This window comes from Falco cherrug, chromosome 16 (genome assembly GCF_023634085.1).
Source record: "Falco cherrug isolate bFalChe1 chromosome 16, bFalChe1.pri, whole genome shotgun sequence".
Taxonomy (NCBI): domain Eukaryota; kingdom Metazoa; phylum Chordata; class Aves; order Falconiformes; family Falconidae; genus Falco; species Falco cherrug.
In genome coordinates, this window is record NC_073712.1 from 5,506,369 (window position 1) to 5,519,773 (window position 13,405).

Consider the following 13,405-nt stretch of genomic DNA (forward strand, 5'->3'; position numbering starts at 1 on the left):
AGCGGAGCCCATATATCCCCCGTTCTGCCTTGCTACCAAGTTGGAGAAGGAAAATGCAGAAACACTCGTGTTAACCCTCTCCTGAGTGCCTGGGGTGGGGGGAGCAGAGAGAAGCCGAGCAGCCCGGCAAGCCCCTCACCCTCATGCGCTGCCACAGACCTGGGCAAAGAGGGCAGTTTGCCCCCACAGAAACACCGAGACCCCGAGGGACACAAGGGACAAAGTCAGGATGCGCAGAACAGCTGGACTGGTGGCCCCTGGGGTTGTACACACATCTATACTCACAGGCACGTATATCCAGGGACCACCACTCAGTTTAATGCAACCCCTTCAGTCCTACGCAAAGGCAGAGAAACCAGGTGGAAGCTCAGCGGCAGGAGAGCTGGACGGACACACAGACCCCGGCTCACACCACAGGTATTTTCCCTTGCCCAAGTGCATCCTGGAGCTCAGCACCTCCATGTGCTCCAGCCGAAGGGGGCTCTGCCTCCCGGGCGCTGCCGGGTCTCAGGGCTGAGCCGGTGGTGGGAAGGAGCAGGTCGGTTGGGTTGTGTGGGGAGCAGATGATTTTTCCAGCATCGGAGAGGTTAGGAAAACAAGAGGGAGAAATAACCGCTTTGGAGGGGTTGATGGTGGGCTTGGTGTGTGGTCCAGCTGCCTGGGGAAGGCACAGCGGCTCCGGGCACACCTGGGATGGGGCATGGAAGGGCCGGATCCTGGCCCAGCAGCACTGTGCACCCAGGCACCACCATCACCAGGGCTAATTACAGCCACTGGGCTCCTGTTTATGAGCCCCATGCTGGGTGCTTGGGTCCTCCGTGTGAGCAGAGCAGGGCCTTCAACTAGAAAACATCCCAAATAAAATTGAGTGACTTTATTTTTGTTTTAATAACATTTCTTCTGCCTTCAACAGCTTAACGTACACCTTATTTTATCTATGGAGCTGATACAAACCCCATCAGCTCAAGCACATCCTTTTTTCCTGCTAGCAAAAGCTGCTGCCATTGCATGAGTGGCTTTCAAGTGTCACCTTGTCCCTCTTGGCCATGCAATGCCGAGGGCTGGTACATGGTGCCGAGGGCTGGTGCATGGTGCCATGGGCTGGTGCATGGTGCCAAGGGCTGGTACATGGTGCTAAGAGCTGGTGTGCAATGCTGAGGCACCGAGTCACCCCGCCAGCACCAGGATACCTGCCTTGCGAGCAAGCAGAGACTTTTCCGCGCAGCTCGTCAGGAAGAGGTGCCTCATAAACCCAAATAGTGATTTCCTGCTGCAGTCGGTGGGAGTTGTTTTCTTTAAAAATGCAGCTGAAACTGGAGAGGAGATGGAGTTAGCTTAAATATCTGGGAGCTGGGGAGTTTGCTGTGTGTGAGACAGCGCCAGCAGCCAACACACACACACATGCGCATGCACCCGCCAGGGATGCCAACATTTGAAAGCCATTAACAGGAATATTTTGGGAGGAAAATTCAGCCCTACCTTTAACCCCACACAGAAACACACTGAACAGCCCCCATGAGTTATAGAGTGAAAAAAGTGGCACCATTTTTCTTTTAAGACCAAAGCGCTCGTCCGCGCGAAGAAGGGAAAGTTGGCACACGTTGCACACACGTGCATGGCAGGGCGAACAGACACTCACCTCCCATGCATTAATTCACTCCTATTTACATGCTGCGCCTCATACGGGCTTCTGCTCACACCCACCCTGCTTCCCCCACGTGCACAGAGGCGGCGGTGGCATGTGGAGGTGACCCCAGCGCTGCTATTTCCTCTGTGTATATATATGTGTGTGTGACAGACCCTACAGTGTGCCATATAGTCTGTCACGCCGTATATAGCTATATATACACACGTGCATCTACATAGACACGCATGCCTACATATATATATACACGTATACATGGTTTTCTGCATTCGTTTGCTTGTATATATTTTTCTATACTCGCCCCAGGTAGTACGAACTGCGTTAGGTTGTTGCAGGCTGCATCCCAAGAGCCGGCTCTGGGTTTCCTTTGCCTGTGGGTGGGTTGCCCCTCAGTGACGGGACGCCCTGTGCTAGGGCTGGGTTTCCCGTGGAAAGCTGAACCTCCTACCCGATTGCCAGAGCTCAGTAGCCCCCTCAGTAATCCAGGAGCCATCCCCTGTGCTGCCATTTGGTGTTAATTACTTGCTGGCACTGCTGATGCTGGAGGGATGCTGGTGGCTCCCAGTAGGTCCAAACTCCATTTCTACCCAAGCCCCATTGATTTCCAAGCTTGTTCCTGCCTGATTCTGTTCCTGGTGATGGGCAATGATTTTTTTTTTTTTTTCATTTAAGGTTCTTTAAAGGGCACTGAGTCCTCATCTTTGCTGGGTGTCTGTGCTGTAGTGTCTCTGCCTGCTCCGGTACCCATGCTGCAGAGGGGAGAGATGCATCTAATGCGTCTGGCTTCGTTATTTTGCTCAGGATTTTGGCAGCACGGAGGGAACTCTCACAACATACACCATGCTGAGCACACAGCCCCTCGGCTGGGCCAGGACCTATATATATATATATATATACACACACACAGAGGAGGCTCAGCCATGCTGGTGATGATTAACCGTGTGTGCTGCCTTCCAGCCACCTTTTATCTCCTCACCATAAAGCAGATCCTGGGGGCTTCCTGCCTTCCTGGCTGTGCTCAGCCTCCTCCAGGCCTCTCGCCTTGCTCTCCCCTTGCCCCACGTCAGCCGGGCAGCGAAGCCGCTCAGAAATGGCTTCCAGATGTTGCAAGCAACCAGCTCTTGCAGCCCGGAGCAGCTGGGGCACACAAGCCCCAGCCAGGCACGTTTCCCTGGGTCCCTGCCGAGCCCAAAAGCAGAGGCTGCCCCTTGCACCCATCCCAGTCACCCTCGGCGGCGGTGGTTTGGCTTTTTTGGGCAGCCCAGCAGGTGCCGGAGCACAGCCCTGCCCTGTACCCACCGGTGCAATGCCAGGTTGCCCAAGGTGTGAAGTTCTTTGGATGCTCCCACCTGGCTAGTCCAAAACTGCAGATTTTTAAGGCAATTTTATTGGCATGATGCTGCCCTCTAGTGAAGGGATGACCAGTCATCCCAGTCTCCCAGCCAGTTGCGAGGCCCTGGTTTGCTCCTCGAGTGGAAAATCGGGACACGAGTAGACTATTTTTACTACAGACGTGCTCAGTACCTGCACCTCTTAGTGACATCCAAAGACACCCATTGCATTAGCAAAAATTCGACACAACTTCATCGGGAGCAGTTTCTAGGCAAAAAGCACCAAGAAAAAAAAAAAAAAAAAGGAAGAAATCGGTGTAAGAAGAATTAAAAGGGATGTCAGAGGCTGCACTGGCAGCAAAAGTGCCGGTCGGCTCTGACCACCCCATGGAGATCTGCCCTGTCTCAGCTGTGGCCGTGACACCCTACCAAACTGGGGGGTCCTCTGGGTTGCTTTGCTATGAGGTGGGTTTTGCTGGGGGCCAGGGACCAGCCAGGTGGTGGGTATCGGCAGTGGGTGATGGAGATGAAAGACGAAATCTCCCAGTAGGGAATCACCCGGCATCACCCCATCACTGGGTGGTGATGGGGAACCACCTGCAGAGGGGCTGGGGTATAAAAGGTTGTGGGCAGGGCAGGGCTTTTCTTGTGGGGGTTGGTGGGGTGGGCTCTGTGGGGAGCAGCCAAGGTAAGCATGTGCTCTCCCTTTTTCCCTGGTAAAAAAGCAGGAGAAGGCAGTTGGGGTAACCCCAGGCTGGCAATGGGAAGGTGGGGAAGCTGATTTTCTCTGCCCATCAGACCACCCTCCCCTTGTGTGGGGTTGCTGGGCTGTGCTGAAGGTGCAGTTGCTTCTGTTATTTTGGGGTTGAATCTTCCTGTTTCTGCCTGTAGCTCTCTGCCCTAAAGTCTTGATGCTGTCTTTCCCTTCCCAGCTAGGTTTTGTTCTCCAAGTCCTAGGGCTCCTCTGTAGCATCTGAGATAAAATAAATTGCTTTCCGGAGGTTGCACTGGGGCTTGGTGGCAGCTGGGTTCCTACAGTGGTTGCTGTCTCTGCTCTTCCCTGAAAACTTGTAGCTTTTGGAAAAGCCAGAGTGTCCCCAAGCGCTTCTCCCATCCCTGCCCATGGGCTGTTTTGCCCAACTAGCTTGATCCCAGGGTTGCTTCCAATGCAATAGGTATTTGAGATGGTGTGAAGGATCACACCAGGTCCCCACAAACATCCAGCTCAGCATTCCAAGCAGTCCCCCAGTGACCGTGCTGCTGCCACCTGTAGCAGTGGCTGCACTTCAGAAGATTCACTTGTACGTGACATTTTACAATCCCCCGGCGAGGATAGCCCAGTGCATGCTACAGCCATCACTATTCTTATTTTCCGGGGTGCAGAGCAAGGCTGGCCTTGTGGGTAGAGCTCTGAACAGTAGAGAGGAGGCTTCGCTCTTGTGTCACACTGCTCAGGTGTCAGGTGGGAATGAAAATTCTCCTGCCTTTTTCACTCCAGCCTGTTTGGATTGCAAATTCCAGTGCTGGCATCCTGGCCCTGCAGAGTACCTGGCACAGCACCTCTCTGTTACCCCAGTGCCCAGGCGGCTGGGAGGAGATACTCCCCACCCCCACCCCCGCATCCCCATCCCACAGCCGCTTTGCAGGACCAGCCTGTGCCTCCTTGTCAGGAGTAAGCTTTCACCCACAGGGGACGGAAAGCAAGTGAGGGAGGTGAGCATCTACATGGCGGTATTTCTTGACTGTAAATGGGAGCTGTTGCAGTCACAAGCGCTTCAGTAGCCCCTTGACTATTTCTCTGCTTCAAATTTTTTGAGCAGTCTTGCTGCTGGCTGAGTCCCCCAGCAATGCATCTGGGGTCCATGCACCTCTGCACCAGCCATAAGCCCCTCTGGACCCCACCCCCCCCTCCTGAGGTGAGTATTGATACCCATCCCTAACAGAGAGGACCACAACCAACCCTGGGTGCCCGTGACTGCACCAACAATACAACTCCTCTGCTCCCAGTTGATGCCTCACAAATAGCTGTGGCCTCGTAGGGAGTTGCTAGGCATGAAGCAGAGCACGGTGCAAGCTGTGATCATCCCTGCCTGGTGCCCCTTTGTCCCTTTGGGTCACTCTGGTGTTCGCTGAGTGTGTGGAACACATCCACACAGTAATGTCCCATAAAGTTTGCGCTGTTCCAGGTTGTGGTTTATGTCCCCTGGGTTTTATGTTTACATTGAGTTATTTTCAATAAAGGTCTTTTATTGTCTGAACTGTTTCATGTTCAATAAAGGTTGTTATTGATGATGGTTCAATATAGCATCATAAAAATTGCACATGACAAAACATAATGAAATGCCCATTTCACGATAGTGTTGCGCAAAGTACAAAAAACCCCTATGATAAATTCTTACTTAATAAAACCCCTTGCACAGATGAAGGAAAGTTGCACATAATATTTCACCACTTTTTCTCCTAGGAGCAGGGTATTCTGCGCCTGTGGCAGCTAGCTGGGTGCTGGCACAGCTTTGGGGGTCTCCCCCCAGCGGGACACGGGTGACAGAAGCCGCGTGGAGGGGGTCCTACTTTTTGCTCCATGGAGATGGGTTTGCTGAGGCACAGACCAGGTTTTCTGACTTGCCTCCTGCATGGCTTTTAGACAGGGTGAAGCAGCCGCCTCTGATGGCCACCACTAAGCCATGCAAAATGGAAAAAGGTGACTGCACGGTGTGAGAAGCTGCTCCGCAGAGGTGCCAAAGCCCCTCACTGAGCCTTTGCTCTCCCCTTTCTCAGGGGCTATGGCAGAGCATGCACCAGTACCTGCACACAATGCCAAGGGATGCCCATAGCAGCAGTTTCACCCCCCTGTGTTTGACTCGCAGCAGCTGAGAAGGAGGCTTCAGGAAGAAAAGGGCATCCACAGCCTCCCTGGCTGGCGAGGAATCATCGTGGATGTGGTCCTGTCTGGAGGTAAGGGTAGGCTCCCTGGGGTCAGCACTTGCTGCTGGGCAGAGCAGGCTGAGATCCCTCCAGTAGCTTGGTGGGAGTAGAGGGTTGGCCCCTGAAACTGGAAATCAAACAGAAACCTGTCATACACTGCTGCACAGTGTGGTTGTCCAGCTCTGTGGCACCAGCCGTCACAGAGGGCCAGGGCTCGGCAGTGGCAACGAGCATCTCGAGGGAGGGTGGGAGCTGCCAGCCCCCATTAGCATCTCCTGCATCCTCATCTGCTCTTTAATGCTCCAGAGGGAGATACCACAGCAAAGGCACCTGGGCTGACCGGCTTCCCTGCCCACATTGCTGCCAGCCCAACCTGGGCAAACCTAAAGCATGGTTATCCATCTTCCCAGACCTCTCCCTTTTCCCTGCCAGAGCTGGGGATATCCCCATTTGCACCACCACAACACCAAACTAAAGATGCTGATGGGACATAAGCCTGTGTGTACTCCCCCTGCAATGCAGCTATTCTGCATTATATAGAAATCTATTCTGCATTATATAGAAATATAGATAATAATATAGAAATAAATATAATATTCTGCATTATATAGAAATATATATAGAAATAACACCCAGAGATATTATTTCAAGGTTTTCCGGACATATAGTGCCAGCCTTGCTAGGGGACAGGGTGGAGGATGGGGGGAGCTGACCTTGTGGTGGCATGTAGGTGAGTGTCCCAAGGAACAGACAAACTCTTCAGCAACCCCAGAAACCGTATCATTTCTAAGCCACGAAGGGGAAACAGGGAATCATTGTGCTTGCTCTGCTCTTTGGCGAATCCTTCCTGCTTTTATCCCAGATGAGCCAAGAGATGCTCGGGCTAACGTGGGCCGGGGGCGGCAGGTTCACAGAGCTGAGCTGGCACCTTCTGCCTGCACATGTATTCCAGAAATCCCAAGGCTCTAAGGAAAGGGGAGGGATAAATAAAAGTTGGCTGTTAGTTGGTACCAGCCTCGAAGACTTCTCCCTGCGGGAGAGTATGGAATAATGAATAAAAGTACTAAGAAAGACGAGGGAAAAGAGAAAAAAAATATCTATCAGGTTCTTCTTTTGCCAGTTTCCCCAAGTATAAAAGATAAAACCCTGTCCCTTTGTCCCCTCACTTGCCCTCTACAGATGCACATGCAAAATCTAATTAAAATTTAGCAGAAGAGGAAAAAAAAAAATGACACAGGGTTTTTAGCTTTAAAAAAAGAGAGAGAGAAAGAAAGAAGATCCTTAACAAAGGCCATAATATTAACAGGGCTGATTCGTCAGCCGCTACCTGATAATATAGAGTTGAGCGAGCTTTATTAACGTTGGAAGCCTTGGCTCTTTGTTAATTACGGGCTTTGCTAATGATTTGGAATATTGGCCGGTTCTGGGGGATGTTGATGAATAGAGACCTCGCCAAGATTTATTCCTAATTATCTCATTTGTCTCCCTCCATTACTTTTTATGGCTGAAATTTATGGAGCTATTACCAGGGACCTCGCCACGGCTCTGAGATGATTTGGGAGAAGAGAGATGTTTAATAATAATAACAATAATAATAATAATAAAAAGCTAGATTAATAGGAAACCGATTACATGGCGGCAGGCGGTGGGGGCTGATCCGGGGTGACCCCCGGTCCCGGAGGTGCCTGGCCCCGATGCCTCTGCGTCCCTCGGAGGGAATGGTGTCCTTGCCCAGCAGCAGAGGGACATCTGGAGATGCTGAAAGAGCTGCTGGGAAATTCCTCCTGGCACCTGTAAGAGTTGGGAAACTCCTTTCGGAGGGAATGGCAGGAATCCAGCAGGTTTTTTGTGTGTGGCTTCTCCCCGCAGCCGCCCCTGTGCAGGTCTCCTCCGTCCCCTCCAGCTGATGCTCCTGAGCTGCTGTGGCTGCATCGTGATGCTCTGGATCCTGATGCAACCTGAGAGCTGAAGTTAGAGACAACACCGAAACCACAAAAACACCCCAGGGCCTTCCATCTAACCCCTGGTGTTCCCATCTCTCCACTCATCCCACCAAAATAATTCAGTGCTTAAATATCTGGTACCTCGGGCCATTCATAAGGGGGTTTTGCCGTGTCCCCGTGAGAGGGGGGGTGGCCATGGCAATAACAAGTCCTGTCTGTCCACCATGGGCTGGACCAGTGAAGCCAAGAGGCTTCCCAGCAAACTAATGCTCTTCCATCCCATCCTGGGGCCAGAGCCGACGCCAAGCCCACCATCCTTTAATTATCATGCAAAGCAATTATTTTTCTCAGCTGCGCTGGGGACTAATTCTCTCCCAGAGTCTCCCAGTAAACATTTTCCCAGTACTATCAAATTTGCCACACAAAGGAGAGCCAGGGCTGCAGCTTATCTCCGTGGAGTATTATTCCCCTATCTTCCAGCGTGTAAACCTACTCTCGTCCCGATAAGAGCCCTCACACAAAAGATCAAAGGCAGCAAGACTCTTACAGAGAGGAGGGTTTTCTTCTTTTTTTTTTTTTTTTTTAGTGTTATTATAAATTTGCAGATCCAGAAGAAGCTGCATTCCCGCCCAGTAATGCAGATTAAAATAATTACCCACAGCTGGTTTCATTAGCCAAGAGGAAAAAAATATTAGCATTAGTGATCCAGGGAACCCCAAATTACAGCATCCCTCGTGGGGACGTTGCTGCACAGATGGGGCTGCAGCGGGAATGGGGACAGGAGCATCCCAGCATCCCACTGCAGGCACGGGGCAAGGGCAAGCACAGCCAGATTTTGGGAGAAGGAGCATTTCCCCTGGACAAATTGTGTCCAAGCAGGATTTGCAGGGGTGTCAGTGGTTTGCTCAGAGCACCTGCACCCACGCAGCTGCCCCCCACCCCCCGTGCCCCCATGGCCACTAACCCCCTGCAGAGTGAGGGGTGCTCCTGCTGCAGCTCTAGCCACTTGTCAACCTCATCACATCCAACGGCTTCTGCAAAAAACAACACAGAAAAAAAGGGAAAAATATTGCATTTATTGAAACAAAATACATCAGTGCCTTTTTTTTTTCTTTTTTTTTTGTTTTGTTTTTGTTAAGTAATGGGGTTTTCCTCCATGCATCGAAAGGGGAATGGGCTGTAAAGCTCACCCTGCTTTATGACAGCCAATGCAATCAGCACAAAATGCTTCAGCTGGGGGTAAACAAAGCATTTGGGTGGCCCCACAGCACTCTTCCCCAAAGGCCAGGTTTTGTTTTCTCCCTCCCTCCTAATTTTGCCTGCTGACCCAAAACCCAAGGTGCCAGCACATGGTTACCTCTGTCCCATGGCTCGTCCCTGCCAGCCCCATCCCCAGCGCATCCCCCACAACTCACGGATGCTCTGAGCCCCTTTACGCTTTCTGGGTGCTGCAAAAGGGACTGTACACCCGTTTCTTTTTTTCCCCCTTTCTTTTGCACCCGGGTGAAGGTTGGTGCGAATGAAAACCAGGGCTGATGGGAAGCTAAGGGAGCTCTTTCCTCCTCCCAGTCAGGAGGAAGACAAGGAGCAATTGCCATGGGAGATGGGAACGGTGCCGATAGATGGGCCAGGGATGGACTTCAGGGCATCCAGCCCTCCTGTCCCAGCTCAGCCCCTGGGATCTCCACTTAAACCCACCCTCCCAGCACCCCAGGGACCCTAGCAAGCCCCCAGGGACCAAGGCGATGCTCAGCATCCCCTGTACCCATTTTATCCTCCGGAGCCAGGCTGTGCCCACAGCGATGCTGGCTGGCACCAGCTGGGGATCGGGCTCCAAGCGCGGGAGTGAGAGCACCCCCTTCCCACCCGAGCTGGAGCCCGTCAACACAGATGGCAAAATCCAAATGTTATGATAAGGTATTTCTCCCAAATTTCCATCTTAATAGAATTACGAGCCTGTAATTACCCTACAAGCCTGAAAACCTGCCGGAATCCCAATTAGGAATCTGAGGACATAATTGGCCCCTAATTAGAAAGATTTGTCAAATGCGAATAATTTTCTCACCTCTTCATTTTTTTTTTCCTTCTCTTTTCCTCCTCTTTTCCCCCTTGTGAAAATACAGATATTTTCTTTTCCCCTCCACCTCTTCCCCCATAAACAGCGGGCTGCAGTCTCCCAGCTGCACCGCGCTCTGCATCCTGCTCCTTCAGGCTCTTGGGAAAGACAAACTCCACAGCGGCTGTTAGGCCATTTTTTATATTTCCTGGAAAACTGCACTGTAAAAAAAAAAAAAATATTAAAAAAAAAATAGAGGTGGAGAGAGACCTGCAAATCAGCGGCCTTGGAGTTTTGACTTGGCTCCCGCTGCCAGGACGGGCACTGGTGGGCTGGCTGGGTGGTGATGCTGTTGCTGGAGCAGCTGGAGGGGAGGGGGGGGGGGATGCAGAGAAGGTGGTGGATGCTGGGCACAGTGTGCCGTGGTGGGGGGCATCACCCCGTGGCTGCCATCCCCAGTGGGATGGAAGGGTTTTGGGGAGCAGCTGCTGGAGCTGGGCTGTTGCAGGGGCTGGGATGTAGCAGCTCTGGTCCCGCATAGCAGTGGCACGACCAGACCCAGAGCAATTCCCCTACCAAACCCGGGTCTTGAGCTTAAACACGGTGCCAAGGTGACATTGGCACAGACCCACGCTGCCCCCCAAGCCCGGAGCCTGGTGATGCCCATTGCCCACACAGGCAGTCAAGGTGAGAAAACCCACCCTGGGAGCAAAGCCACGGTGGTTCCCGGGAGCACCCAGCCAGGTAAGTGCGTGCAGCCCCCCGGCGATCCCGTTTTGGGGAGGATGGACCCTCACTCCTGCAAAGCAAGCAGCCAAGTGAAACCCCAGAGTGGGTTTGGGCTGAGGAAGACCCATTTAAGGGAAAGCTTTGCTGCCCCAGCATGAGATGCTCCCACTGCCTGCTGTCTGCAGGGGAGATGGAGCAAAGCAAGAAAACCAGAAAAACCAAAGGAATAAAGGGAGCAAGTGGACAGACTCACTAAAAGGGGGAAAAAACCTCCATTTTGGGGAATGTTAAGCACGTGGCCATGGGCAGGGGGTCACGCAACCCAGCACAGAGCAGAGGGCCTGCATCACCCATCCTGTGGGACCCCACGGAGGGGCAGCAGCACACCAGGGGCTGGAGGGGGCGATTGAGTGAGCTGATGGAGAGGGTGAAAGCGACCTGTTGGCACAGGGTGTCAGCACCTTCGGCAGCTGCCCGGTGCCACAGCAGCTTGTCCCAGCTGGAGCTGCAGGAAAGGGGCTGCTGTGGGGCTTCATGGGGACATCTCAAGGAGGAGGAGGGTTGTGCTGCATCACCAACACGTTACCATTAACACCCCCAACAAGTGCTCCCCACTCACACCCGCTGCACCCCTCACCCCCAAAGTTGCGCCTGCACCCCATCCCTGTCCCCCCACCCACACCGTCCCAGTGCCGTGTGCTGGGAGCACAACCACCCCCCCAGACCAGGTTTCACAGCCTCTCTCACCTCTTCTTCCTCCTCCTCCTCCTCCCACCAGAGGCTCTTTAGTTAAAAGTGACAACAGGAGGGGAAGGATGGTGGGGGAGATAGGGGGAAGCCTGGTTTTCCTAATTAACAATTAGCACAGAGTGTGCTGCTAATTATGTGGTTCCATGTAATTAAGAAGCTAATTAGTGCAGTGTCAATTAAGATTTAATTAGTACCCTTGTCAAAAATACTTGAAAGCGCAGTTTATATGCAAGTACTTCAATATTTCAATGGTCATGATCTCCCCGATGCGGGGAGCGCCTGCTTGCCAGCCCTCGTCGGAGCCTGCTAACATCTCTCCCGAGTTTATTGATATTGTCCTTTAAAACGCTGTCGCGTGTGTCTCTAACAGACACTTGTATTGATTCTGCAGGCACTGGTGACGTGGCAAAGCTTTGCGTCCCACTGGGATGGGGCTGCCGGTGGCCACCGGCATCCCCAGGGCTGCAACGCGCATGGAGCCCCCCTTGCCCAGGTCATGCTGCACGGAGGCAGCAGTACCAGCACCTGGAGGACCCTGGTACTGTGACCACAGGGCTGTCAGGGCTTGCTCCAGCATCGGCCACCACTGAGCAGCTCTGGACAACCCCGCATTGCCCAAGCCTGTGCCCAGGCGGCTTCCTTGCCTTCAAGTTGCTCCCAAGCTCTTTTAAAAGAGCAAAAAATTAAAAAAAAAAAAAAAATGCAACACCCACAGCAGTAATATTTTGTGCACTCAAATGCTTTTATTCCCATAATCATTCCTGCTGTCTCCAAAGATGCCGATGACTTGCCTATGGGCACGTCGCTGCGTGGAGCTAAACCTGTGTCCTTCCAGTCTGGAAAACAGTCGAGCAGCAGGACCACACTGCGCATCCTCAGAGGGACACCTCGGACCCGTGCTGCTTGGTGGGGCTGTGCCACTTTGCCAAGCTCCACATCCCCCTACCACGAAGGTGGGACAGCAAAGGGTCCAGCAAAGCCCCGGGGACCAAAGGCAGAGCAAGGAGGAGACGTGGAGGAAGGATGGGGAGAGCCTGGGTGATAACACAACAGCCACACCAGCAGCACCTCTACAGCTCGGAGAAAAGCCTCTTTTGGCCCCTGCTTGGCCCGGGTGAGGGGTCCCACGGCCACCAGCAGTGCTCCCGGCTCCTGCCCCCAGCACTCGGGACTGCCCAGGAATTTGTAATATCAGGAAGGGTGTGGGCTGAGGCAGGAGGAGGAAAGGAAGAAATATGTCGAGGGCTCTCAAGGCTTCAAGAGACGCATAAACAAAATCCCACCTACACAAACAAACCAAGGAAACGCTCCACAGTTTGTAAATCATCCTCTGCAAGCAGCTCAAAGGTTCCCAAGCCCAGAGACGCAAGGCAAAGAGCCAGCCACTCACTATTTTTCAACTTGAAGGTGTGGGGCTGCTTGCAGAGTGCAAACTCAGCTGTGGCGTGACTGTGGCTGGGAGGGGAAAGAGCTTCCCAAACCCCCAGCCGCTTCCGTGTGCTCCTGGGAGCTGTTCCACGCTGGCCACCTTGGCCGGGAGCAGGAGCTGCTGTTAGCCATGTTCTGCTCCAGCAAAGCCCTGCCCTCCCCCCCGGGCACTTTCCATGTGTAGATCTACCCCCCAGCACACACGCACCTTGGGGCTTGCCAAGTCCTCCAAAGCCAGTGCCGGCAAATTAAAGGCTGGCTAGCTCGGGAAGCTGGTTGCCACACATTTTGGGTCTCACTTATTCCTTTTGGGTCTCACTTATTCCTTTTGGGCACGGTGGCAACACATAACTTGGCTCAGATGGGGACCAGGTTGTTACACCAGGCACTGACCAGTCCCAGAGAGCATCCGAGCAGAAGCCCCCTCCTGCAGCCCACCCAATGGCCCCGTCAGCCACACCAACAGCTGGCGCTTTGGCATTTTCACCAACCATCCTACCCTTTGCTGAGCGAGTATTGCCAAGAAATTAACAACCCAAGCATGGATTGGGAGGTTTATGGTCTCAAGGAGGCCTGGGATCGAGGTGGTCCACAGGAT